This window comes from Oryctolagus cuniculus, chromosome 6 (genome assembly GCF_051225735.1).
Source record: "Oryctolagus cuniculus isolate XC-2025 breed Fujian yellow rabbit chromosome 6, ASM5122573v1, whole genome shotgun sequence".
Classification (NCBI taxonomy): Eukaryota; Metazoa; Chordata; class Mammalia; order Lagomorpha; family Leporidae; genus Oryctolagus; species Oryctolagus cuniculus.
The window spans coordinates 149399822-149426686 of record NC_142872.1 but is presented as its reverse complement, the minus strand read 5'-3'; the positions used below and the strand labels follow the sequence as shown (position 1 = coordinate 149426686).

The window sequence follows — 26865 nt, the reverse complement described above, 5'->3', positions numbered from 1 at the left end:
AATATTCTTAGACAAAATCACCTTTCAGGAGAAGAAACAGAAATAACTACGCATTTTCTCTCATCTAAAAATAGCCAACCTGGAAATACCACTGAAATGTTTATAGTGGCTAGGAAGTAAAAAAAAAAAAAAAAAAGAAAAAGGATGGATTCTTATCTATATTTTTTAAAGTTTCTGCCGTGATTATACTCCCTTGATAATAAAAACATTTTATAAAAATGTTAAAACAACTTTAAAAATAATATTAAAATTATTTTAATTATGAGATGTGTAATATCTAAAGGAAAGCCCCAAAAGATCAGAAAAAGTATCTAAACAAAGATTGTAGATTTATTTTATTTGTTATATCATCCTTCAACTGCCTTTGGACAAATATTTTATTTTTCATTTACTTATTTACTTGAAAGTCTGAATTACACAGAGAGGAGAGACAGAGAAAGTCTTCCATCGACTGGTTCACTCCCCCAGTTGGCTGCAACGGAGCTGTGCCTATCTGAAGGCAAGAGCCACATTTCTTCTGGGTCTCCCATGCTGGTGCAGGGGCCCAAAGACTTGGGCCATCTTCCATTGCTTTCCCAGGCCATGGCAGAGAGCTAGATCAGAAGTGGAGCAGCTGGGTCTCGAACTGGTGACCATATGGGATGCCGGCACTGCAGGTGGCAGCTTTACCTGCTACGCCACAGCGTCAGCCCCTGGACAAATATTTTCAAGAAGATTGTTAAAAGGCCTGTAAATTTATCTGTGTGATCAGAAAGAAAGGTATGTTTGTAATATGAACTTAGTAATTACATTTCCTTGATGGCTGTGAATTATGTATCATCCAGCTATGAAACAGAGGGGAAAATTATTTTGTTTCAAGATTTATTTATTTGAGAGAATTACAGAGAGAGAGGGAGAAACAGAGGGAGACTTCCTCTGGTTCACTCCCCAAATGGCCACACACCCAGGACTGGGCCAGGCCAAAGTCACGAACCAGGAGCTTCTTCTGGGTCTCCCATGGGCCATCTTCTGCTGCTTTTCCAGACCATTCGCAGGGAGCTGAATTGAAAGTGGAGCAGCCAGGACACGAATTAGCACCCATATGGGATACTGGCATTGCAGGTGTGGCTTAACTCACTATGCCACAATGCCATCCTTGGTCTATATTTTCAATTTATAACATTCATAATTAAAATGAGATCAAGGGGGCTGGCACTGTGGCATAGCAGGTAAAGCTGCCACCTCCAGTGCTGGCATCTCCTATGAGTGCTGGTTTGAGTCCCGGCTGCCCCACTTCCAATCTAGCTCTCCGTTATAGCCTGGGAAAGCAGTAGAAGATGGCCCAAGTGCTTGGGCCCCTGCACCCATGTGGGAGACCCAGAAGAAGCTCCTGGTTCCTAGCTTCGGACCAATGCAGCTCCGGCCATTGTGGCCAACTGGGGAGTGAAACATCAGATGGAAGACCTCTCTCTCTCTCCCACGTGGGTGCAGGGGCATAAGAGCTTGGGTTATCTTCAACTGCTTTCCCAGGCACGTTAGCAGAGAGCTAGATTGGAAGTGAAACAGCTGGGCCGTCTTCCGCTGCTTTCCCAGGCACATTAGCAGGGAGGTGGATTGGCAGTGGAGCAGTCAGGACTCGAACCGGAACTCATATGAGAGGTTGACACTGCAGATGGCAGCTTAACCCACTGCAGCCCAGCGTTGGCCCAAGTATTTGTTAGATCAGTATTTCCAAAGTGAGGTCCCTGGCTCACTTATATAAGGAGTTGCATATCACCAGTTGCATATCAAGTGCAGGTTCACAGCTTCATCCAAAGTCCATTGAATTAGATTCTGACAGTGGAGTCTGAGAATCTTTTTTTTTTTTTTTTTTTTTTTTTGAAACACACATTTCTTCTATCCAGTGGTTCACTCTCCAAATGCCTCCAATGGCCAGGGCTAGGCTAGGAGCTTGGAACTTAACCTGAGTTTCCTGCGTGAGTGATGAAGACCCACATACTTGAGCTGTGTTACCTTGTGCCTTGCAGGGTGTTCGTTAGTCAAAAGTTGGAATTGAAACCACAGCTGAGGGACTGGCGCCGTGGCGTAGCAGGTAAAGCCACTGCCTGCAGTGCCGACATCCCACATGGGCACCGATTTGAGTCCTGGCTGCTCCACTTCCAATCCAGCTCTCTGCTATGGCCTGTGCAAGCAGTGGAAGATGGCCCACTGGGGAGTGAACTAGCGGATGAAAGATCTCTCTCTCTACCTCTCCTTCTCTATGTAACTCTTTCAAATAAATAAATAAATCTTTAAAAAAAAAAAAAAGGAAACCACAGCTGTGACTTGAAGGCAGACATTGCCATATGGGATGTGGGTGACGCACACTGCATCTTATTCCCTGTGCTAAGTGCCCACCTCCTAAGGACCCATTTTTAAAATAAGCTCCCCAATAACTCTCACACATATTAAAATTTAAGGACTGTTATCTTAGACTCCTCTGCTAAGATTTTGAAGCACAGTGAATCACTTTTCTCACTTTAGTATTGCTTTCTATTTGGGTGTTACCCTAGGATTTTTTGTGTTTTAAGATTTTAGGTTTAAAAAAATTACCTTTTTTTTTTTTTTTTTAAGAAATAGCACTGACACATTCACTAAACTTTTTGGTGTAAATATTTATACACCAAGGAGTGAAATAACCCATATGACAACAAGATTAAAATACAAAGTGTGTCAAAGTGATACTCCTGGAATAAATACTGAGAAATCAATTTTTCCTTCATGTTTTTTGTTTTGTATTTATAGTAGTATAGTCCCATGTATGGTGTAATACTCGATATAGAAAGGGGAGGAGTGGAGTGGGGAGGGCATTTTATAAGTAGCAAGAATATCAACTCATTTTTTACTTTCGCTATTGTCATTATTATTATTATTATAGAAAACACAAAGAGGAAAATAAAATGACTGGACCCCGAGTGGATTCTGAAACTGTTCAGCTGCAGTAGCTTCGGCAGGAACCTTTTGTTTACCTTCTGGAGTGGCCATTGAAGAAAACCGTGGGAACATTCCACTAGGGCTAAATTCTCAAGTTCACCTAACCATGGTTAAAAGTTTAAAATGTCTCAGGGTGATGTCTTTTTGGCAGGCCTGTTTCATGTTACCATGTTTTTACAAGGCCTTTTTTTTTGCAAGAGAGAGAAATAATAACAGAAGGGAGCCACTACAAAAAGTGCTGTCGGAAATCTGTTCCTCAGAGGATACCAGCACTGAGAACTTTTTATTCAAAGCGCTTCACTTCCTACAAATATTTTTTCTCATTTTTTTTTTACAAGGGTGGAAGAGGCTCTGAATAGCAAAAGCGCTGCGCTTTTTAAATCCTGCTGAACAACTTCTCATCTCTAACAGTACTGAAGATTTGCCATACCAGTCTGTGTATAACAAACCGCAAAACATATGCATAAAAAAAATCTAGACTCTTCTAATTGTGCCAGTCCATGGGTAGACACTTGCTTCTGGAGCCACGCAGCTGTTAAAATCAGTCATATTTACAATTTTTATAAATGAATTTATTTTAATACAAACAAGTTACTCTGCAAGCATGATCTCTAAACAGATTTATGTGGGCTGGCACAATCTGCTATGCTAAACATACATTCATACTGCTTAAGTGTGCAACCAGTCTTGTCGAGTGGTGGTGAGAACAGTCTTGCTTTGCACAGGCAGACCAAATAATTCGCAGCAACTTAAACTAAGGACATTGTTTTCAGCACTGTGCCGTGGAATTTGTTTTCATGGACAGAACTGCCCTGTAGGCGTGACCTTACACTGGCAGGATTCTGGGCTGCTGGCACTGGGCAGTGAGCCAAGGAGACAGCTCACAGAGAGAAGGAGGTGACTATAAACTGGGGTGTTGAAGAAGACGAGGCAGAGGGAAAGGAGGAGGAAGATGAAAGAAAAGGAGGAGAGCCCGCTTCTGCCAATGCGCACCCTGGAGGCAGGAGGTGACAGGCAGGCTCGGGTGTTTGGGTCACTGCCACCCAGCTGGGCGACCTGGGCTGAGTGCCCGGCTCCTGGCTGCAGCACAGCTCAGCCATGGGTGTTTGGTGTGTGGACCAGCAGATGGGAGAGCTCTGTCCCTGTCTTTCAAATCTTTGTTAAAAAGAAAAGGAAGAGAGGAGAAAGAGAGAAGCGAAGTTTATCTGCATCCCCGACATCCTTAGAAGGGTCTCCCCTTGATCCCTTGTCCCCTACCTTTCACTTCCAAGCATTTCTATGGTCAGGGTTTTTGCTTGGCTACTAGGTTGCAATAAACTCCTGGAAAACAGGAATGTTGCCTAATTTAGCTTTACTTCTCCCACCGTATATGGCATGCACTGATGCTAAAATAAATAAATAAATAAATAAATAGCCTAGGAGCCGGGACTGTGGCATAGTGGGTAAAGTCACCCCCCTGCAGCGCTGGCATCCCTTATAGGCGCCCGTTCAAGTCCTGGCTGCTCCACTTCCGATCCAGCTCTCTGCTATGGCCTGGGAAAGAAGTAGAGGGTGGTCCAAGTCCTTGGGCCCCTGCACCCACGTGGGAGACCCAGAAGAAGCTCCTGGCTCCTGTCTTCGGATCGGTGCAGCTCCGGCTGTTGTGGCCAATTTGGGGGTGAACCAGCAGATGGAAGACCTCTCTCTCTGCCTCTCCTCTCTCTGTGTAACTTTGACTTTCAAATAAATAAATCTTAAAAAAGCCTAGTCGTTAAATCAATGAACAAAAGAATAAATTTCTCTATTTTAAACATTTTCATCCCTGAAAGTCCCAGAGGTTCTTTGTGGGCGCAGCACCGTCCCTAGGGGGCGCAGAGAAATGTCAGGGCGCACTTTTTCTTCAGCAGTTCTTTGATCGGTGCCTGGGTACTTACATGGCGAAAACCCTATCATTTTATATTTTTAATTGATATTAGAACAGGATCCTCATAAACGACTCTCTTCACCTTTATACTACTACTGCCTTACACTGGTTCCTTGAATTCGTGCGGGCAGTTTACTCTGAGTTTAATTCCTAGCGAGGTAAGGCTGTGCTGACACTCCGGGTGTGCGTCCAGGGCGCTGGGCTGAGGTCCCTCTGCTCCCACGATCGGTCAGCCTCGGCGCGCACTAGGTGTCCAAACCCACTCACAAAACGCTGGCGGACGCCGACGCCCACAGCCGGCCTTTCGCTTGGCGCCACGGCGAGTGCTAGGATTCATGCGGCTCCAGCGCCCGGCTGTCCAAGCACAAAGGGTCCCTGGCGGGGCTGGGGGCGGGGAATCCTCACCCCGGCGCCAAAGAGCGCGCTCCCACGCCCAGGCCCGCGAATCCGCGCGCAGCGGCCCCAGGGCCGGGCGCCTCTCCTGGCTCCGGCTCGCACGCTGCGCCCGAACGGTGCGAAGCGTGCGGGCAGGCGCTGGGACGCCGGCCGGTTTCCCGACAGCCCAGCCGGCCCCCGCCGCGGGGCTGGACCACAGCGAAGCGGTCTGGGTTTGCAGGGCAGGACTTGGACGGCCTCCGGGAGTGACGCGTGAGGGGACGGGGAGCAGAGGGCGGCTCCAAAGTGAGGTCGAACTGAACTTTTCGGTGGCCGCGGGACCGGAGGCAAGAAGAGGTGGGGCTGCAGTGACAGGGGCGAGACCACGGTGGACAAGGGGGTGGAACGCCTGGCCTCTCACAAGGGCGGAGCTGCCACTGACAGTGGGCGGGGCGTCCCGCAGGGGGCGGGGCTTGAGTAGGACGGCCGGCAGGAGATGGGGCTGATGATGACAAGGGGCGTCTCGGTGAGGAGACCATGCCTACCTCTCCGATTCCGGCGGCGACAGCCTTCTGGACTGGCCGGAGAGACGACGAGGCTTCTGCCGACAGCGGGCGGAGCTATCGCTGGGCAAGGGGCTGGGCAGTTACGGGACCCGGGGAGGCGGGGCTCCTCCTGACAGGAGGCGGGGCTTCAGTTGACAGGAGGAGGGGCGGCTCCCTGGCGCCTGCGGCGCGCCAATCCCCGGGTAGCTGTTGGGTCGAACCCCAGGGGAGCTGCAGGGTCCGGGTGTGGAGATCCCGGCGCGGCGCGGGGTGGGGGCGCGCGGAGGGCGCGCGCGCGGGAGGGCCCCGCCTCGGCCGGCTCTCTCCTCCCCCTCTGCCCCCCGGACGGCCGCGGGGGCGCGCGCCTCTCCTCGCACCCCTACCCCGGGTCCCCCTCGCTTGGCTGGGCAGCCACAGCCGCTGAGGCTGGTCTGCGGGGCCGGCCAAGTGGTTCCGGGTTTAGGGTTCACAGGTCAGAGTTGACTCCCTGAAAAGTGCAGCCGGTTTGAAATGCAAGATGGCGGCGGCGGGGCGCTGAGAGGCGCGGCGGCCCCTGCAGGTAGCGACTCGACGAGTGGGCCCGGACACCCCAGGCTGCGGGTGGGAAGCGGAGCGCGGAGCTCTCGGCCGGCCGGGAGGAAGCGAGCGGCGCGGGGTGGGCCGCAGGAGGGCGGCTCGAGGGCAGAGACCCCGGGGGCTGAGCCCGCTCGCTGCGGCGGGCGGCTGGGCGGACCCGGCGCGGGGCGTTCGTGGGGGAGGGACGGGGCCTGCCGCGCGACGGAGTCGCCTCCGCGGAGGTAGCCGCAGCCTGCTTCGCTCTCAGGGGTTCTGCACGGTGGAGGGAGCTGGGGGGCGGGCGTTCTATGAGGGAAAAAACCTCGGCCTCCCCCTCGACCCCCGCTTGAGCGAGCATTGGGCAACTTGGGGCTGTTGAGCGGAGTGAGGGCTTGGGTTTCCCTGAGGACGCCGCCGCGGGGGATGGAGGACCCCAGCAAGGTTGCGGGCCCTCGGGGGCGTGTGGCCGCCTCGTGGGGCTCGGCTTCTCGGAGACTGGGAAGCGATTTTCTAGCTGGGGCTGAGCGCACTGGCTTTGGGGTTGGCGCCCCGGAAACCCTTCCGGGGAAGGCTGCACCCCCAGTTCAGGGACGGCTGTGCCTCCACTTGGGATGAGACTGTATTAAGAGGTTCAGGAAGGCCTGGGATTTGGGGCGGGCTGGGGGGAGTTGATTAAAGAGGATGGGAATGCTGTGTGGCCTTTTCAATAGGCAGAACGGGGGTGGGGCTGGAGGGGGGTGGCGGGGGTGGGAGACTGGCCTAGGAGATCCTCCAAGCTGTAGGGCCTGGAGGCAGCCAGTTCCTTGAGGGGAATGAAAGGTTGGGAGGGGGATGTGCGCGGAACGTGGGCTAATGGCAGGAAAGAAGAGCCCTGGGGGATGCCCTAGCCCTGTGTATTGGCACCAAAGTTCCAAGTAAAGGGACTTAAAATTCTTTGTTCCGGTACGCCACCCCCACCTCCGTGGGCAACAGTGAGGGAAGAGCGACCCCCACCCCCCACCCCAGGAGGCACAGATTTCGTTGGATGCCCTTAGCTTAGGATGGTGATCAGACCTCTTGGAAGGCGTCCGAGAGAGATTTAGAAGAGCAGAATGGGGATGGAGGAAAAAGGGGACGGGATCTGGCAGAGCAAGCAGTCCGCAGTCGTCTGCCGTCATGTCACCCCGATTCGTTTTAAAAAAGATGGGAAGAGCTAATCCGAGAAAGAAACATGTCAGGGGAAGGCTAGTCGAGACTTCATGATTGATTGGGTTGCGATTCCGTGAAACTTGAAAGAAAGAAGTAGCTCCCTTGGAGGTTAGTATGGTGGGGAAAAAGGAAAATCCCCAGATGGGGAAAGGTGCGGCGGCTCCTGGTTAGGGAGGAGGACGCAGGAGCGGTGGCTGCTGGGCTGGACGAGTGTGCCTGTGAGGGCAGCCCATGTGGAAGTGCGCCTTGAGATGTGTCCCCGTTGGTCTTTGTCTGAAAGCTTTGACTTGTATTACATGGTGCTCCGTGAATTACCTTTGTTTCTGGAAAGTCAGCCCGATTTCATGCTGGTGGTGAGGAGGAGCCGGAGTTGGGTTTAACAGGCACGCTGCCGCTGGTGCACTCCTAGGCTACTGTAATTTCTCAAGTACCGATTCCGACTCCTGATGTTAAGCAAAAGAAATCTAAGTGCTGCCGATGACAGTAGTGCGGTAAACAGGGTGAAAACGAGGAAGAGCTTTTGAGAATATTTTCTTCGGAGTTTTTCTCTGCTTCCGCTAAGCATTTGAGGACTGTGCAGCGTAATTTTAGACAAAGTAAAATGCACAGCGTTCGGTCCTTTCAATATAAAAATGGTGGCATTTTATTTCTCAATGAAGTTTTTTTTTGTTTGTTAGAAGTATCTGTTTACTAAGGATTAAAATAAGAAAATGAAAATTAAAATGAGATGGATACCTGGTGATAGCTATGATTTATGTAGGTTCCTCGAGCCCTCCTTGTATTTTCAAAAGAGCTTCAATGTCTTTATTGAAAAGGTTTTAGAGACAGTTAAAGTATGACCTAGTTTGGAGCTTCGCATTTGGAACATTACTGTACATGTGTGCTGTTCTTTGGTTTTCTCAAAGTGCGTGTAGCTCCAGTTTTATGTTCGATTCTGAACAGATCAGGCCGGGTGAACCAGAGAAGCATTGATGCCAGATGGCTTGTGGATGGGCTGAGGCCGAACACATAAGTGTGCCTGTGCGGTGACGGTTCCTTACTAGATGTCTTTCCCTTGTGGGTGAGCTTATTTCGCTGGGTTTGGAGAGTAGTTCCTGAATGATGTAGCAGTGGTTTCACCTTGAATGATACTTGTAAGTTCTTTTTGTGGGTAACTGTGAACAAAGTTTTACAATTATTTTGTCAATTAAAATAGCATAAGGAGGTGGTTCGTTCTGAACATTTTTCTCCCTTTTATATTATATTTCACTTTAAGGTGGGAAAAGAATGTTACCATGTGTCACATATTTTCTTTCTTCTGTTAATTGGGCACACAATGTAGCATTTAAGACTTAGTTTGCTGTTAGTTATGACTTAATACTTAATTAAAAATGCTCTTAAAATGACATAAATGATCACAAATGTAGTTGAGGAAATCACCCTTTTATTTGTGCTACAGCAAAAGAGTTTACTCGAATATTAAGCATGTTGAAAGTTCTGTATCTAATCTAGTTTTTAATCTAATATCAGAGTCAATGCAATTATTTAGGGAGGGCTTTGGAATGATATGTTTTTGAAAGTAATTTAAATGTATTTTTAAAATCATGACTAGCCTTTGAATAAGAGCCAGTGTTTCTGTAATGTTACTAATGTATTTTATTGTATCTTTGCTGCTCTGATACATTTGTAGTGATGAGTAATCAGATTTACATGACTGAGGTTGCTAATTTAGATTACTTTTCTGGATATACATTTTCACTTACATTTTGGAAATCTGTATTTTATACGGTTTATTTTTAAAGTAAATGTTAATGTGTAAATTTTTATGTAGTTGCCAGGTTTTGGTTTTAAGACACTTAATCTTGGCATTTTATGTAGTCAGTATTCCATAATGCATTCATGAGGTATAAAGTAGAAATGTGTATATGCATGAAGATCTGTAACAGATACATACCCTTGGCCTAAACAAATGTAATGTTCTCTGGAAAAGCAGTTGGTAGGACTAGTTTAAGAATGACATTTATTCAGAGGAGCTAGTTAAATAATTTTTAATGGAGGATTTTTATTTTCACTTTTTAGATTTAGATTTTTAAAAACTATCAATGCTTATGTAACAAAATGTTAAAGTGGTAGGTGTTTCATAAAGATTTACCATTTTCAATTAAATAAAACTCTTCCATTAAATTTTGGTGATTTCCCATTTCCTACATGATTTTTACTCCTACTTTCCCCTTTCTAACGGTCTTTTTTTTCCTTTTTTGGTTGCTGTGAGAAATGAAAGAACATAGGAGGTTCGGATATTTCTAAGCACTATCTTCATAATTATGCTTTTTTTTCTATGCTAAAACTGTTCCCATTTACTGCACAATATTGTTAAGAAGTTTGTGGTGTTGTTGATTTAGCTTACTGGGCATAGATTACTTGGAAGTGAGGAGAAGCGAGCAATTTTTCCTTATTACTCTAAGAATATTTGTATGAGCGGTTTATTCTCTTAAATACCCCTTAAAATGTATCATCCAGTAGTGATTCATTTTGAAGCTAAAGTCAGAGGAAAAATGTGTGTAGAGGGGATTAAATTATGATTGATTAATGTCTACATGTTAAAGCCAACTTGTGCCAGCATTATTTAACATACTCAAAGGTATGAAATAAAAAATAGTTTATTGCTTGATTGTTACCCAGATTTGTTCAACATTTGGCGATTTTAAACACAGCCTTCCTTTGTTATATAACTTGAAGTTGATACTTTAAATAAAAGTAAGAAAAGTCTAACATCCATCTTGTTCTTCCTAAGTACTAGGAAGAATTCTAAAAACTTTATATGTGTTACTTCCTTCAGTCTTCACAACAACCTTGTTAGGTAGATGCTGTAATTAGCCCCATTTTATAGATGAGGGGGCTGAGGCACAGATAGGCCTCATTTGTCTGAAGCCACACAGCTACGACGAGATAGTGCTGGGATTTCAATCCAGTCTGTTTCAGAGGCTCTTAGTCTTTAAAATCCATCTACGTTAAGAATATCTTGTTATGTTTTATTATATAATGTACATGGTAAGATGAACTCTTTAATTTTTGAACTGTGCTCATTCTAAATTAAAAAAATACTTTGAACTAGAAGTGTTCCACAGTAACCCCAGTATCAGGAACTGAAACAACATCAGGCAAATAGGAGCTTTTCATTCAGAAGTATTGAGGACCTCATTTGTTACTCATATAGTTAGTTGCCTTGTGCCTTTGCATGTCTTGGCAGCTCTCCCCGAGAGACACTCATTCGGTAAAACAGCCTGCGTTTGATGAATGATTTCAGAAGGGATTGGAATAGGTTACCAATTTCCTACAATATTAATAATTCATTTTGGAAAATAACCTCCCCTCTTTGGCAGCTGTTTCCTGTCCTCTCTTCTAGTCCATATCCTGCCGATGGATGGCTAAGGAGCGACTGAACAAGGAGATACCAGGAAATGAAACTGTAGAATCTCAGACTGCACAGATAACAGGATACTCCACTGGGGCTACCAGAAAAAATGCTCTTTTGCTTTTCATGAAAATAGTATAATTAATTATTCAGCCTCAGTTTTAACTTAGCCTGGAGATATTTTGTTAGAGGATAGATATATTCTTAAAGAGGGCTGTTCAGAAACTTATATTTAATGGTGGCAAGAGTCAAAAGATAAGGCATTTCAGGAAAGCTGTCATTATTCATTCACTGTACAGAGTATCAGTGATTCAAGAACAATAACAAATATGCTGTAACTCTTCACAAGCATTATGTACTGTTATTCTAGTAAGAGGAGCAGTTATAGTTTTTATAAAATTATCTGATTGGTTAAACTACCTGGGTAATATACTATCACATTTTTGGATACTGATCTGAATTTTCTTTTTTAAAGATTTATTTATTTATTTGAAAGGGGAAGAGAGAGAGAGAGAGAGATTTTCCGTTTACTAGTTCACTCCCCAAATGGCCACAATGTCCAGGACTAGGCCAGACCAAAGCCAGGAGTCCAGAATTCTTTCCAGGTCTCCCAAATGAGAGGCAGGGGCCCATGCACTTGAGCCATCTTCTGCTGCTTTCCCAGGTGCAATAGCAGGGAGCTGGATCAAAAAGTGGAGAAGCAAGAACTTGTACTGGCACCTATATGGGATGACTGCATTGCAAGCAACAGCTTAACCTGCTACACCACAACACCTGCTCTGTGAATTTTCAAAGAATGATTTTTAGTTGTTTGATTGCAAATTACTGATGCTTCATGTAGTTTTGTAGTTTAATATAGCTTTGTAGTAAAAGCTAAATAATTAAACACTTGTCATCCTATTAGATAACCTCATGTTTAGGTGTAGAGTACCACTAGTTTATTTAAATTGTTATTAACTTGTATTGCTGGCATTAATAATCCTCACCATGGTAGTTAATACTTAGTAAATTAGGATACAAATATTAGTAGGTCTGTGTGCAAACACAAATGAATATACCTATTCCCAACTCTTAGTTTAAGTTGTCTTTCATAACCTTTCTGGACTAATTTTAAAGATTCCACATATTCACATCTCAGTTTCCTCATTACAGGCTATTTATTCATAATTTAACTATTTTTTTTAGATAGTGTAATGATTACTTGGTTTTTCTGTATAATATAAACACTTAGTTCTGAATTTTGTATTTCTTTACAATTTGGCATTTAGGTGTTTTAAGTTTCTATGGAGAAATAAAGCTTTTTTTTTTTTAAATTACATCTAAAGGCGGGCATTTGGTACAACCTTTAAGACTCTGTTTGGGATGCTCACATCCCATATTGGAGTGCCTGGGTTCATGTCCTGGCTTTCCTTCCATCCAGTTTCCTGCTAATAAGCATCCTATGATGGCTCAAGTACTTGGGTCCCTGCCACCCACACAAGAAACCTGGATGGAGTTCTGGACCCCTGGCTTCCACCTGGCTCAGCCCTGGCTGCTGTGGGTATTTGAGAAGTGAAACAGTGGGTGGATAACCTCTGTGTTTCAAATAAAGGAAAATAAGTAATCTTAAGATCACATATTCTTTTTTTAGAAAAAGGTTTGTTTATTTATTTGAAAGGCAGAGTTACAAAGACAAAGAGGCAGAGAGAGAGAGAAAGAGAGGTCTTTCATCCACTGGTTTACTCCCCAGATGGCCGCAACGGCTGGAGCTGTGCCAGTCCGAAGCCAGGAGCCAGGAGCCTCTTCCAGGTCTCCCACATGGGTGCAGGGGCTCAAGGACTTGAGCCATCTTCCACTGCTATCCCAGGCCATAGCAGAGAGCGGGATCAGAAGTGGAGCATCCGGGACTCGAACTGGCGGCCGTATGGGATGCTGGCACTGCAGGTAGAGGCTTTACCTTCTATGCCACCTGGCCCCAAAATTACATTTACTTTTAAAAAGCAAGGCATAGCTGTAAAATTTCCAGACTATGGATGAATCATATCTAGGGGTGGGCGCCGCGGCTCAAAAGGCTAATCCTCCGCCTGTGGCGCCAGCACACTGGGTTCTAGTCCCGGTCGGGGTGCTGGATTCTGTCCCGGTTGCCCCTCTTCCAGGCCAGCTCTCTGCTGTGGCCAGGGAGTGCAGTGGAGGATGGCCCAAGTGCTTGGGCCCTGCACCCCATGGGAGACCAGGACAAGTACCTGGCTCCTGCCTTCGGATCAGCGTGGTGTGCCGGCCGCGGCGGCCATTGGAGGGTGAACCAACGGCAAAGGAAGACCTTTCTGTCTCTCTCTCTCACTGTCCACTCTGCCTGTCAAAAAAAAAAAAAAAAATCATATCTAGAATAATAAACGGATATTTTTTTTTTTTTAGGAGAAGACAGATAGCTACTGTGGACCTGTTTGTAATGATGGCCTGAGCTAAACACCTCCTAATTTAAAGGGATATCCTCCCGTTTCAAAGAACAGGATGCTGAGGAAGCTATGGCAAGTATGTGTTTCATTGTTTTGGTGTGGTAAAATTCAGGTGTCCGATGTACTTTCTTTAGATTCCATGATAGTATATTTGACTAAAGTTTTAAAAACTTTCCTTAAAAAACAGCAGATATATGTATAATTTTTAAAAAAAGATTTATTTATTTGAAACACAGAGTTAGAGAGAGGCAGAGAAAGGGAGAGGTCTTCCATCTATTGGTTCACTGCCCAAATGGCTGCAATGGCTGGAGCTGCGTTAATCCAAAGCCGGGAGCCAGGAGCTTCTTCCAGCTCTCCCATGCAGGTGCAGGGGCCCAAGGACTTGGGCCATCTTACACTGCGTTCCCAGGCAATAGCAGAGAGCTGGACCAGAAGTGGAGCAGCTGGGACTCAAACCGGCACCCATATGGGATGCTGGCAGTGCAGGTGGCGGCTTTACCCACTATACCACAGTGCCGGCCCTTGCGTATAGTATTTTTTTTAAAATAATGTAGTTTCGGGGTCAGCACTGTGGTGTCCCGGCTGCTCCACTTCTGATCCAGCTCTCTGCTATGGCCTGGGAAAGCAGCAGAAGATGGCCCAAGTCCTTGGGCCCCTGCATCTGCATGGGGGAGCCGGAAGAAGCTCCTGGCTCCTGACTTCAGATCGGCGCAGCTCTGGCCATTGCTGCCAACTGGGGAGTGAACCAGCGGATGGAAGACCTCTCTTTCTCTGCCTCTCCTCTCTGTCTGTAACTCTGACTTTCAAATAAATAAATCTTAAAAAAAAAAAACCCTCTGAGTATTGACTGCTTTAATTTCAAAGGAAACAGAACACTTCATAATAAATCTTATGTACTATGTTTATAACTGACTTTTCTTTTTTTTTTTTTTTTTTTTTTTTTGACAGGCAGAGTGGACAGTGAGAGCGAGAGAGACAGAGAGAAAGGTCTTCCTTTGCCGTTGGTTCACCCTCCAATGGCCGCCGCAGCCGGTGCGCTGCGGCCGGCGCACCGCGCTGATCCCATGGCAGGAGCCAGGAGCCAGGTGCTTTTCCTGGTCTCCCATGGGGTGCAGGGCCCAAGCACCTGGGCCATCCTCCACTGCATTCCCTGGCCACAGCAGAGGGCTGGCCTGGAAGAGGGGCTACCGGAACAGAATCCGGTGCCCCGACCGGGACTAGAACCCGGTGTGCCGGCGCCGCTAGGCGGAGGATTAGCCTAGTGAGCCGCGGCGCCGGCTATAACTGACTTTTCTATCTTAATATGGTTTGTTTATAATTGATTTTTCAATTAATATTTGCTGAAACCAGCTGTGTGTCAGAGAGTATATCAGGAACAGTGATAATTAAGGTAAACAAGACAAATGAATGTCCTGAAAGCAAGGATTTCATGTAGGGAAATTGATCTAGAGATTTTCATATTCTTGTACCTATATTCATAAAAATGCTTTAAGATATAAGAACAGTCCTGAAATGTATTTTCGATATATAGACTCCTAGTAATACTTAATTATAAAATTTTAATTAACAATTAAATATTTTATTTAGATTAATCACACCAATATTTATACACAATTGTTTTTATTTAGCTTTTAAAAATAAGCATTAGATCACATATTATATACTTGAAATATTAATACTTTAATCCAATTGTTATTTATTTATTTATTTATTTATTAAGCTTTGTGTATTTGTTTGAAAAGCAGAGTTACAGAGAGAGAGAGAGATCTTCCATCCGTTGGTTCCCTCCCTAAATGGCCGCAATTGCCAGGACTGAGCCAGGCTGAAGCTAAGAGCTAGAACTCAAACTGGTCTCCTACATGAGTGGCAGAGGCCCAAGCACTTGGGCCATCTTCTGCTGCTTTCCCAGGCATATTAGCAGGGAGCTGGATTGGAAGTAGTGCAGCCAGCACTCAAACTGGTGCCCATATGGGATCTCCCCCATTGTTACTTTAGATAATCCCACAAAGTACTAGGAAGAATTTTATAACCATTAATGTGATTCACTTTCATTATTTTTATTTTTTTATTATTTTTAATAAGATTTATTTATTTATTTGAAAGAGTTACAGTGAGGGAGAGACAAAGAAATGATCTTCCATCTGCTGATTCATTCCCCAAATAGCCACACAGCCAAGGATGGACCAGGCCGAGCCAGGAGCCAGGAGCTTCCTTCAGGTATTCTACGTGGGTGCAGAGGCCCAGGCACTTGGGCCATCTTCCTTTGGATTGAAGATCTCTCTGTCTCTCCCTCTCTCTCTCTCTCTAACTCTGCCTTTCAAGTAAATAAATCTTTTTTTTTTTTTTTTTTTTTTTTTGTCCTTCTTTTTGGACAGGCAGAGTAGATAGTGAGAGAGAGAGACAGAGAGAAAGGTCTTCCTTTGCCATTGGTTCATCCTCCAATGGCTGCCGCGGCCGGCGTGCTGCTGCCGGTGCATCACGCTGATCCGAAAGCAGGAGTCAGGTCTCCCATGGGGTGCAGGGCCCAAGCACTTGGGCCATCCTCCACTGCACTCCCTGGCCACAGCAGAGAGCTGGCCTGGAAGAGGGGCAACCGGGACAGAATCCGGTGCCCTGACTGGGACTAGAACCCAGTGTGCTGGCGCCGCAAGGCGGAGGATTAGCCTAGTGAGCCGTGGCACCAGCCAAAGTAAATAAATCTTAAAAAAAAAATACTACTATCTTTTAAAGTATTTTTAAAAACTAGATGATCTAATCTTCTATAAGGTAGCTAGTTTTTTTTTTTTTTTTTTAAGATTTGTTTATTTATTTGAAAAGCAATGTTAAAGAGAGAGAGAGATCTTTGATCTGCTGGTTTATTCCCCCAAATGGCTGCAACAGCCGAAGCTGGGCCAATACAAAGCCAGGACCCAGACCTCCTCTGGATCTCCCACATGGGTGCAGAGGCCCAAACACTTGGGCAATCTTCCTCTGCTTTCCCAGGCTCATTAGCAGGATCAGAAGTAGAGCAACCGGGACTTGAATTGGCACCTATATGGGGTGCCATCGCCATAGGTGGTGGCTTTACCTGTTACACCACGATGCTGGTTACTTTTTCTATAAATAGGAAAAATGTTGGACAGTTGAATGGTTCATCAGTCTCTCAAAGATAATCTCACTTAAGTTAAAAATAGCATTTTGGGGGCCGGCACTGTGGCATAGTGGGTTAATCCTCCGCCTGCATTGCCGGTATCCCATATGGGCACCAGTTCAAGACCTAACTGTTCCACTTCCAGTCCAGCTCTCTGCTATGGCCTGGGAAAGCAGTAGAAGATGGCCCAAGTGCTTGGGCCCCTGCACCCACGTGGGAGACCTGGAGGAATCTCCTAGCTCCTGGCTTCAGATAGGCCAACTCTGGCCGTTGTGGCCAACTGGAAAGTGAACCAGCAGATGGAAGACCTATCGCTCTCTATGCCTCTACTTCTCTCTCTGTGTAACTCAGGCATTGTTACACAGAGAGAGAGAGAGAGAGAGAGATCTTACAGTCACTGGTTCACTCCCCAAATGGCTGCAACAGCCAGAGTTGGGCAAGACCGAGGCCAGGAGCCAGGAGCTTTTTCTGGGTCTACCATGTGGGTGCAAAGACCCAAATACTCGGGCTGTCTTCTGCTGATTTCCTGAGTACATTAGCAGGGAGCTGGATTGGAAGTGGAGCAGCTAGCATTTGAACTGATGCTTATATGGGATGCTGGCAGCACAGACAGTAGCTTTACCCACTCTGCCACACCAGCCCCAAGGATACAGTTTCTTAATCTTTAGCCTTAATTACTATTAGCAAAGGGAGCCTCTGAAGTTAGCTTATCTTTGGCCATAGTTTGTCTTTTTTTTCCAATTTTTTTTATTTGTTTAAAAAGAGTGATGAGAGAGAGAGAGAGAGAGAGAGAGAGAGAGAGAGAGATGCATCTTCCATCCTCTGATTTACTCCCCAAACTGATTTATTCCCCAAATGGCCCCAGTGGCCAGGGTTAGGCCAGGCCAAAGCCAGGAACCTGGGACTCCATCCAGGTCTCCCACGTAGGTGCAGGGGCCCAAAGATTTGGGCCATCCTCTGCTGCTTTCCCTGGACACATAATCTTGGAGCTGGATTGGAAGCAGAGCAGCTGGGACCCAAACCAGTCCTCCAATAGGGGATGCTGGCATCACAGGCAAGGCCTTAACCTGCTGTGCCACAAGGCCAGCCCCAATTTCTTAGATGCTTTCACTTCTATCACATTCATTTCTCTCTCTGTATTCACTTTTTTAAATTTTTTTATTTTTATTTATTTTTATTTTTATTTTTTTTTGACAGGCAGAGTGGACAGTGAGAGAGACACAGAGAAAGGTCTTCTTTTTTGCCGTTGGTTCACCCTCAATTGGCTGCCGCGGCCGGCGCGCTGCGGCCGGTGCACCGTGCTGATCCGATGGCAGGAGCCAGGTACTTCTCCTGGTCTCCCCCATGGGGTGCAGGGCCCAAGCACTTGGGCCACCCTCCACTGCACTCCCTGGCCACAGCAGAGAGCTGGCCTGGAAGAGGGGCAACCGGGACAGAATCCAGCACCCTGACCGGGACTAGAACCGGTGTGCCGGCGCAGCAAGGCAGAGGATTAGCCTAGTGAGCCGCGGCGCCGGTCCCCTCTATATTCACTTTAATACTTGACTTTTGATTGTTTTGAGGCCATTTTTGACTATTTTCTTGAGATTTATCTCTCAGGTAATGGTTCTATATAATCAATAAACTTTAAAAACATTTGTTTGGAGTACAAATTTATGTTGCCAAATTCCTAATTTTTAAGAAGTTGACTGTTGTTTCTAAATCTTTTTTTACATTATAAGTATGAAAATGCCTTAAGTTTAAAGGCATTTTAACAGAATAGATAGCCTTTGTGTTAATTTGACTCCATTGTTCTTCATTCCCACTATTATTTCAGGCATTTTGTGATTTTAGTGGATCTGTAACTTTTAGTTTGAACACAAACATGTGAAAATAAGTATTTTCAGCTGACTAAACAGAACTCTGACTCAGAGAGGGAGGAGTGAAACTAAATAGAATACAGAGTCCTAAGAATTCTGAGGGTATATATATGAATGCAGATTCAAAAGGATTTTTAGTGTGTATATTTTTGCTCCATAAGAATAGTTTTATTTAATTGATTATAGATCGAAATTAACATAGTTCTTAAAAGTAATAATATCTTCTTAATGTTCTCACTTGAACCAAAGTTGGTATGAAAAATAGTTTGTTTTTATCACATAAAATCTTACCAAAGTAACATGCTTTTGTGGCTAACTAGGCCAACATACTGTTATCTGTTAATCATTTAATTTGCAGTACAAGAGAACCAAAAAGCCCAGAGTCTTAGAAATTCGGTACAACTATGGCTCAACTTAATTATAAGTTGTTAGACTTCTTTTAGTAGTAAGCATAGCATTTGAAACAATCGACTGACTTTTATAGTGTTTACATTCAGAACTTATTTTTGAATCTTTCTGAAAATGTGATAGAATGCCGTTATGTGAAGATTCTGAGTACACATTTGCTCTTGCATCTTTATGAGAACCATGTACTTTTCTCTTGAATTTCACTGCAATAATAATTCTCTTAATGTTTTTATTTTGTTTTACTCAAGGATGTTTTAATATTTTGGTGATCAAGGTAATTTGTATTAGTAAGGATTTTACCATTGAAAATAATATGTAGAGCAAGCACAATTTTTCATAGCTCCTCTATCCCTTAAAGTTTTTTTTTTTTTTTTAGCAAGTATTATTGAGGTCCTTGTATGTACTTTGAACCCTAGGAATATAGTGGAGAACTAAACATTCTTTCTGGCTATAAAAGAACTTCTAGAAAAATTGGCAACAAGCTTATTCTGTGATGAGATAAATCTTGCTTTCATTAAATGTGTTCATGTAGAGAAACCTTGTCGTAATTATTTCAGTAAGTGCATAATCACGAGTTGATTGAGGAGCATCTTATCTTCAGAAGAGCCAGAGTGCAGACATAGATTCACAGAAGTTGGCTTGGCTGGTTCTCACTGTAGAGGCTATGGGAGATCATGAGAGCTCGTGTTTCGAATGGGCCTGTGTTTCTCAAAAAATGTCTGGAATACACCTGAATGCTGTACATACTGAGGGATTCCTGCTTCCCCTGGCAAAACCTTTATGTTTTTTTTTTGCCTTAAAAATACAAAGATAACTTCGTTTCCAGCTTGAGACAAATTATAATAGATTTGCAATTTTAAGGTCTTGAAACTATTGTTTGTTACATTTTATAATAAAGCAATGTTATAACAATATTAAAGAAAACTCAAATATCAGACACAAAATTTTCACCCATTAACCTCATGTCAGAATTTCATGTTTTATATGTTCTTATCTAGTGTTTGTCCATATGCATATATATATTCTCATATTTACTGCAATTTTAAAAAAATTATTTATTTATTATTTTTAAAAAAGATTTATTCATTTATTTGAAAGGAAGAGTTACAGAGAGGCTGAAGCAGAGAGAGAGAGAGGGAGGTCTTCCATCTGCTGGCTCACTTCCTAAATGTCTGCAGTGGCCAGAGCTGTGCTGATCCGAAGCCAGGAGCAAGGAGCTTCTTCTGGGTCTCCCACACAGGTGCAGGGGATCAAGGACTTGGACCATCTTCTACTGCTTTCCCAGACCATAGCAGAGAGCTGGATTGGAAGTACAGTGTCTGAGATTCGAACCGGTGTCCATATGGGATGCTGGCATTGCAGGTGGTGTTTTTACCTGCTATACCACAGCACCGGCACTTAGTTATTATAATTTTTAAAATTAATTTATTTATTTGAAAAGCAGAGCAATATAGGGAGAGGGAGAGACAGAGAAAAAGAGAGGTCTTCTATCGGCTGATTTATTTCCCAAATTGCCAAAAAAAACTAGGTCTGGGCAAGACTGATGCCAGGAGTCAAGAGTTCCATCTGATCTCCCAATTAGGTGAAAGGGGCCCAAGCACTTGGGCCATCCTCCACTGCCTACCCAGGCATGTTAGCAGGAAGCTGGATTGGCTGGAAGCCAGTGCTATGTGTAGGGGGTGGAGCCATTGTCTGCTGTGCTGGCATCCCATGTGGACGCTGGTTCCCATCCTGGCTGTTCCACTTCCGATCCAGCTCTCTGCTGTGGCCTGGGAAGGCAGTAGAAAATGGCCCAACTCCTTGGCCCCTGCACCCATGAAGAGACCCAGAAGAGAGACACCTGGCTTCTGGCTTCGGATTGGCGCAACTCTGGCCATTGTGGTCATTTGGGGAGTGGACCAGCAGATGGAAGATTCTCTCTCTCTCTCTCTCTCTCTCTCTCTCTCTCTCTGTCTTCCTGTCTACCTCTGCCTGTACCTCTACCTCTCTGTAACTCTGCCTTTCAAATAAATAAATAAATCTTTTAAAAAAAGTGGAGTGGCTGGGACTCAAACTGGCAGTCTAGTATGGGATGCTGCCATCACACAGCAGTTTAACTTGCTGCTCCTCTGACTCCTCTCACAGTTGTTATAGTTAACATGCAAATTTTGTTTTCATTTAAAAAAATTTAGTAGTAAATGTAAAATGTGGGGCCAGCCCCGTGGCTCAGGTTAATCCTCCGCCTGCGGCATTGGCATCCCATATGGGCATTGGTTCTAGCCCCAGTTGCTCCACTTCCAATCCAGCTCTCTGCTATGGCCTGGGAGAGCAGTAGAAGATGGCCCAAGACCTTGGGCCCCTGCACCCGCATGGGAGACCTGGAAGAAGCTCCTGGCTCCTGGCTTCAGATTGGCACAGTTCCGGCCGTTGCGGCCATTTGGAGAGTGAACCAATGGAAGGAAGACCTTTCTCTCTGTCTCTCTCTCTTACTGTCTGTAACTCTACCTCTCAAACAAAATAAATAAAATCTTTTTAAAAATGGGAAAATGTTACTTTTCCATTTAATTATTCTTGACTATCTTTTTTAATTGTAGTATAAAAATTAATTGATTTGATCAGTTTTTTTAAGGGTAACTGAAAATAGTTTTCTTTTTTTTTTTTTAAGATTATTTTGTTTGAAAAGCAGAGTTACAGAAAGAGAGGAGGAGACAGAGAGAGAGAGAGAGAGAGAGCTTCTGTCTGCTGGTTCACTTCCCAAATGGCCGCAATGGCTGGAGGTGGGCCAGACAGAAACTGTGATCCAGGAGCTTCTTCTGGGTCTCCCATGTGGGTACAGGGGCTCAAGCAATTGGGCCATCCTTCACTGCCTTCCCAGGCAAATTAGCAGGAAGCTGATTGGAAGTGGAGCAGCCGGGAATTGAACTGGTGCCCTTATGGGATGGCAGCGCTGCAGGCAGTGGCTTAACCCACTGCGTCACAGTGCTGGCCCTGAAAACAGTTTTCAAAAGTTATATTTACAGTGATGGGTGCATTTAGATCATACTCTTTTTCTTTTATTGGCAAATTTAACTTTAATTGTTTTTTAATTACAAAGCTGCCCAGCTACTCGGTTGTGCAATAGACCTCTAACCCCTTTTTTAAAGGTAAATAGTACAATGTTCCCCAAATTGATTTTGAGCACTGATTTTAGTTGATCTTCAAACAGAGGATCAGATACCAACCAGCCAGTAGCTATTTTTTACATGTTTTCTTATCCCAGCCACAATGCACTTCAATGACAAAGAGAGATCAACTGGAATCATACTATAGAAATTCTTATTCTGTATTTTTACTCTCGTTTTTTCATCAATGTGTGTGCCTTGTCAGCTGAGTAAGTTGCTTTAATAAAAAAAGAATGGGGCCTGTGTTGTGTGGCAGGTTGAGCAACCTCCTGCAGCACTGGCATCTCATGTGGGTGCCATTTGGAGTCATAGCTGTTCCACTTCCTATCCAGCTCCTTGCTGGTGAGCCTGGGAAAGCAGTGGAACATGGCCCAAGTCCTTGGTCCCCTGCACCCACATGGGAGACCCAGACAAAGCTCCTGGCTCTGCCTGGCCTTTTGGCCATTTGGGATGTGAACCAGCAGATGGAAGACCTCCCTCTCTCTCCCTCTCCCTCGCTTTTCTGTACATCTCTCCTTCAAATAAAATAAAATTTTAAAAAAGAGAAAGTGTATGATACTAGATAAACAGTGTTTCTTCTACTCCCAGAAAAATTGTCAATTAGGCACCTGGTGTGGGGAGATAGGAGTAGGTGAAGAGCGGTGAAAGGGCATTTTCACTTGGTCCCACTGTGAGATAGATGCCATTACTCCTGCCTTCCCGAGAAGCCTTCTCTGCTGCTTTTCTAGGAGCCTCTTGCAGTGTACTTCTATATTCCCCAGTACTTTCTCTCTCACCTCATTGATAACAGTTATTCTATTGTTTACTTCTTTGTCTTGTGAAAGCCTGGTTTCTTGGCTCCACTGTTAATATCTGATACACCAGAGACTATCTGTCTTGGTCGTCATTGTACTCCCGACATCTGACGTGATGCCTGCCATATGGTTAACATTCAGCAAATTTGTATTGAAGAATCTTGGTTTGATGGATGAGAAAAGTGAAGTAGAAATTGAGTATCTTTTCCGGTTAAGTGACTATTGAGTGACAGAGGGCACTTAACACCTGTGGTGTTACCTTCCAGCATAAGCTCCCATGAATTAATTACTCTGGGCCCAGATCAAATAAATAAATAAAATCTTTTTAATGAAATGGCAGTTGTACTAAGGACCTTGTTTACTGCACAGTTATGGCTGCATAATGAGATCCTTGAGGATGCTTCTGTTTGCTCTGTGGTCTATATTTTAGACTGGCAGAACTGAGCCATTGAACCAAATCTTGAATCTCTTTTGGGAAGTGTACTGTCTCCCTTTAGGGGTATGTTTTAAAACTGGCCCTGGTCCATTGGAGGGTGAACCAACGGCAAAAGGAAGACCTTTCTCTTTGTCTCTCTCTTTCACTATCCACTCTGCCTGTCAAAAAAAAAAAAAAAAAAAAAAAAAAAAAAAACTGGCCCTGGTTTCATTAACGAAATCATGGAGAACTTACTGGTGGCTTATAGTGAGCAAACAGTCGTAGGAATAAAGAGGAAAGAGCATGTCTCAACTCTGTGTGGTTGGATGTAGAAGTAACCAGGGGTTGAGGAAGTCTATAAAACCTAAGAAAATCAGATTTTTAGTCTTTTTCATTACTGAAACTGTTTTTAAAAAAGAATTATGTATCTCTCTTTAAATTTAAATTTAAGTATATTGTCAAAGTCAGTGTTTTTAGAAGACAAAACTCAACTTGGGGTATATATCACTAGATTGTCATATAACACCATGAGTACTTTATATTTTTCATAACTTCAGCAAAAAATATTTAAGTTTTTAAAATTTGTTTGTATCAGTTTAGATTCTTGCTAAATGACTGCTCTGAGTTAGTGAACCAGTAGAAAGAGAAATATAAGGAATAATTTGGTAACATACCCCTTTTTTATGCTAAAATGAAATGAAAAATAAGAAGTATAGCCCTCAGAGCTGGAGAGCCATAAGAATAATAGGAATAGGAATAGGAATACAAATAGGAACAGGGGGTCTTGGCTGCTCAGGTGTCTTTTCTGTCTTTTATTACTCCTGCTTGCTTTGTCCCTGCGTGGCTGCCTTAGGCTTCCTTCTGAAGTCAAACAAACTGAAAGGACACATTCAGTTCACTGTAGATTAGTTTTCAGATTTCATGGCTTATCATACTCTCAGTGTAAAGAATTTTGGATGAAATGATACATTGTCTTTAAAGTATTTAATTTTTAAAAAAATATTTATGTATTTATTTGTTTGAAAGGCAGAGTTACAGAGAGTCAGAGGCAGAGAGAGAGAATCTTCCATCTGCTGGTTCACTCCCTCCATGGCTGCAATGGCCAGAGCTTTGCTGATCCAAAGCCAGGAGCCAGGAGCTGCTTCTGGGTCTCCCACACAGGTGCAGGTGCCCAAGCACTTGGGCCATCTTCTGCTGCTTTCCCAGGCCACAGCAGAGTGCTGGATCAGAAGTAGAGCAGCACAGAATCGAACTGGTACCCATATGGGATGCTGACACTGCAGGCAGTGGCTCCACCAGCTACACCACAGCTCCACCCCCTAAAGTGTTTACATTTTTAAGGCAAAGACTTTGAGGCACATCTCAGAACTCTTCAGAGGTGGGAGTGGAGATTCTGGGATCCACAGGACTTGCTCAGGGAATAGTTTAACCTTTGCTACTGAAACCAGACAGCTACTCTTAACTGTTTTGCACTGGGGCTTCTCATAGAATTTTTTTTTTTAAGATTTATTTATTTTATTTGAAAGTCAGAGTTACACAGAGAGAGAAGGAGAGTCAGAGAGAGAGAGAGAGGTCCTCCATCCACTGATTCACTCCCCAGATGGCCACAACGGCCGGAGATGCACTGATCTGAAGCTAGGAGCCAGGAGCTTCTTCCAGGTCTCCCACATGGGTGTAGGGGCCCAAGGACTTGGGCCATCTTCTACTTCTTTCCTAGGCCATAGCAGAGAGCTGGATCCGAAGTGGGGCAGCCGGAACTCAGACCGGCGCCCACATGGGATGTCGGCACTGCAGGCTGTGGCTTTACCGGCTGCGCCACAGCACTGGCCCCTCTCTTAGTATTTTATTTGAGGAAAGGGCTCCCCTGCTTAAAAGTTTGAAAACTACCACTTAAGGAAAGGTTCAGGGAAAAAAACTTTCTGACTTGTAGCTAGTAGTGTACCCAGGTAAATACAGTGTCTCTCAAATTCCATGAGAATAATAGTCACAAAATAACTTACACTCTTGCCTAACTATGATTTTCCTTTACTGTCCAAAGTGGGAGTGTTGCTCATTTAGATCTGTTTGGGGAATTCTCTGTTTCTAATGATAAATAATAATCAAATACCTGTGTTGCTGGCCAGCATTTGGAACAGTGGTTAAGATTTTGCTTGGGATGCCCACATCCCATATTGGAGTGCCTGGATTTGAGTGCCAGTTCTTCTTCCAATTCCAGCTTCCTGCTAGCATACTGGGAAGCAGCAGGTGATAGGTTCAGTCCTTAGGCTACATGGGAGACCCAGACTGAATTTCTGGCTCCTGGCTTCAGCTTGGTCCAGCCCCAGCTGTTGCAGGCCTCTGGGGACTGAACCAGTAGATGAGAGATTTCTCTGTATCTCTTTTCAAAGAAATAAGGTTTTAAAATTTAAATAGCTGTGTTGATTCTTGAAAAAAAAAATTGGTGACCCCTGTTTGATTATGAGATTACATTAGCTTAATTTATAGCATTTAGTTAAGAAATAATTTTAGGGGCCAGTGCTGTGGTACAGTGGGTTAATGCCCTTGCCTGAAGTGCCGGCATCCCATATGGGTGCTGGTTCGAGACCTAGCTGCTCCACTTCCGATCCAGCTCTCTGCTATGGCCTGGGAAAGCAGTGGAAGATGGTCCAAGTCCTTGGGCCCCCGCACCCGTGTGGGAGACCCAGAGGAAGCTCCTGGCTCCTGGCTTTGGGATCGGTGCAACTCCGGCCGTTGCGGCCATCTGGGGCGTAAACCATCAGATGGAAGACCTCTCTCTCTCTCTCTCTCTGCCTCTCCTCTCTGTGCAACTCTGACATTAAAATAAATAAATCTTTTTTTAAAAAAGAATTTTAAATTTCAGTAATTTCTTTATTATCTCTAAGAAATCAGGAGTTTTGTAGAAAAAAAGAATGACACTTTGAGAGTAGGGCTTTGTAGAAAGCTGATGCTCTTTATTTTGTAATATGGGAAATCAAGAAATAAGGAATATTCAGTCCAACTTACATTTGTTGTTCAAACTCATCAATTTGAGTGCATAGTCTTTATTTGAATAATTCCAGTGTGGAGGAATGTTAACCATCTTCAAAGTTAGGACATACTTTGGACAGCTCAGTTTCCTAAAAATGTTTCCTCCTTTTTTTGGTAAGTGTATCTTCTCATAGAAACCTGGTTTTGCTTTATAATTTTTTTTTTTTTTGGACAGGCAGAGTGGACAGTGAGAGAGAGAGACAGAGAGAAAGGTCTTCCTTTGCCGTTGGTTCACCCTCCAATGGCCGCTGCGGCCAGCGGGCTGCAGCCAGCGCACCGCGCTGATCCGATGGCAGGAGCCAGGTACTTATCCTGGTCTCCCATGGGGTGCAGGGCCCAAGTACTTGGGCCATCCTCCACTGCCTTCCCGGGCCACAGCAGAGAGCTGGCCTGGAAGAGGGGCAACCGGGACAGAATCCAGCACCCCGACCGGGACTAGAACCTGGTGTGCTGGTGCCGCAAGACAGAGGATTAGCCTAGTGAGCTGCGGCACCGGCCTATAATTTTTTTTAAATATATTTATTTTATTTATTTGAAAGAAAGAACCACATAAAAACAGGGAGAGACAGAAAGATAAAGACATCTTCCATCTGCTGGTTCATCCCCAAATGCTCACCATGACTGAAGCCATGACTGGGCCAGGCTGAAGCCGGAAGCCAGGAATACCATCCTGGTCTCCCACGTAGTGGCAGGGGTGTAAGTACTTGGGCTGTCTTCCACTGCCTTTCCAGGTGCATTGGTAGGG

General features: G+C 44.6%; 1 protein-coding gene and 2 long non-coding RNA genes across 15 annotated transcripts in view; 1 reads left to right on the top strand and 2 right to left on the bottom strand.

Annotated features, from left to right (window-relative positions):
* Window positions 1-317: 317 nt before the first annotated feature.
* LOC138849978 (uncharacterized) lies at window positions 318-5895 on the bottom strand. Its single transcript, XR_011389325.1, has 2 exons — window positions 5776-5895; window positions 318-692 (listed from the first exon to the last, which is right to left on the bottom strand). It is a non-coding gene; the product is annotated as an uncharacterized LOC138849978 (long non-coding RNA).
* ZHX1 (zinc fingers and homeoboxes 1) overlaps window positions 5524-26865 on the top strand; it is a 31804-nt gene continuing 10462 nt past the window's right edge. For 2 of the 12 annotated variants that reach the window (XR_016236571.1, XM_070075459.2), the window contains exons 1-3: window positions 6260-6334; window positions 13307-13423; window positions 15512-15564. The gene's annotated coding sequence lies outside the window, so the exon portion shown is untranslated. Of the gene's footprint in view, window positions 5588-5680; window positions 5757-5989; window positions 6335-6525; window positions 6573-13306; window positions 13424-15450; window positions 15565-26865 lie in introns of those variants that run through there. The other 10 variants (XR_007919160.3, XM_017341513.3, XM_089336461.1 and 7 more) reach the window with 9 other exon arrangements.
* LOC138849977 (uncharacterized) overlaps window positions 8138-26865 on the bottom strand; it is a 40392-nt gene continuing 21664 nt past the window's right edge. The window contains exon 2 of one of the 2 annotated variants that reach the window (XR_011389324.2): window positions 8138-8672. This is a non-coding gene — a long non-coding RNA (uncharacterized LOC138849977). Of the gene's footprint in view, window positions 8673-19798; window positions 20044-26865 lie in introns of those variants that run through there. The other variant, XR_016236573.1, reaches the window with a different exon arrangement.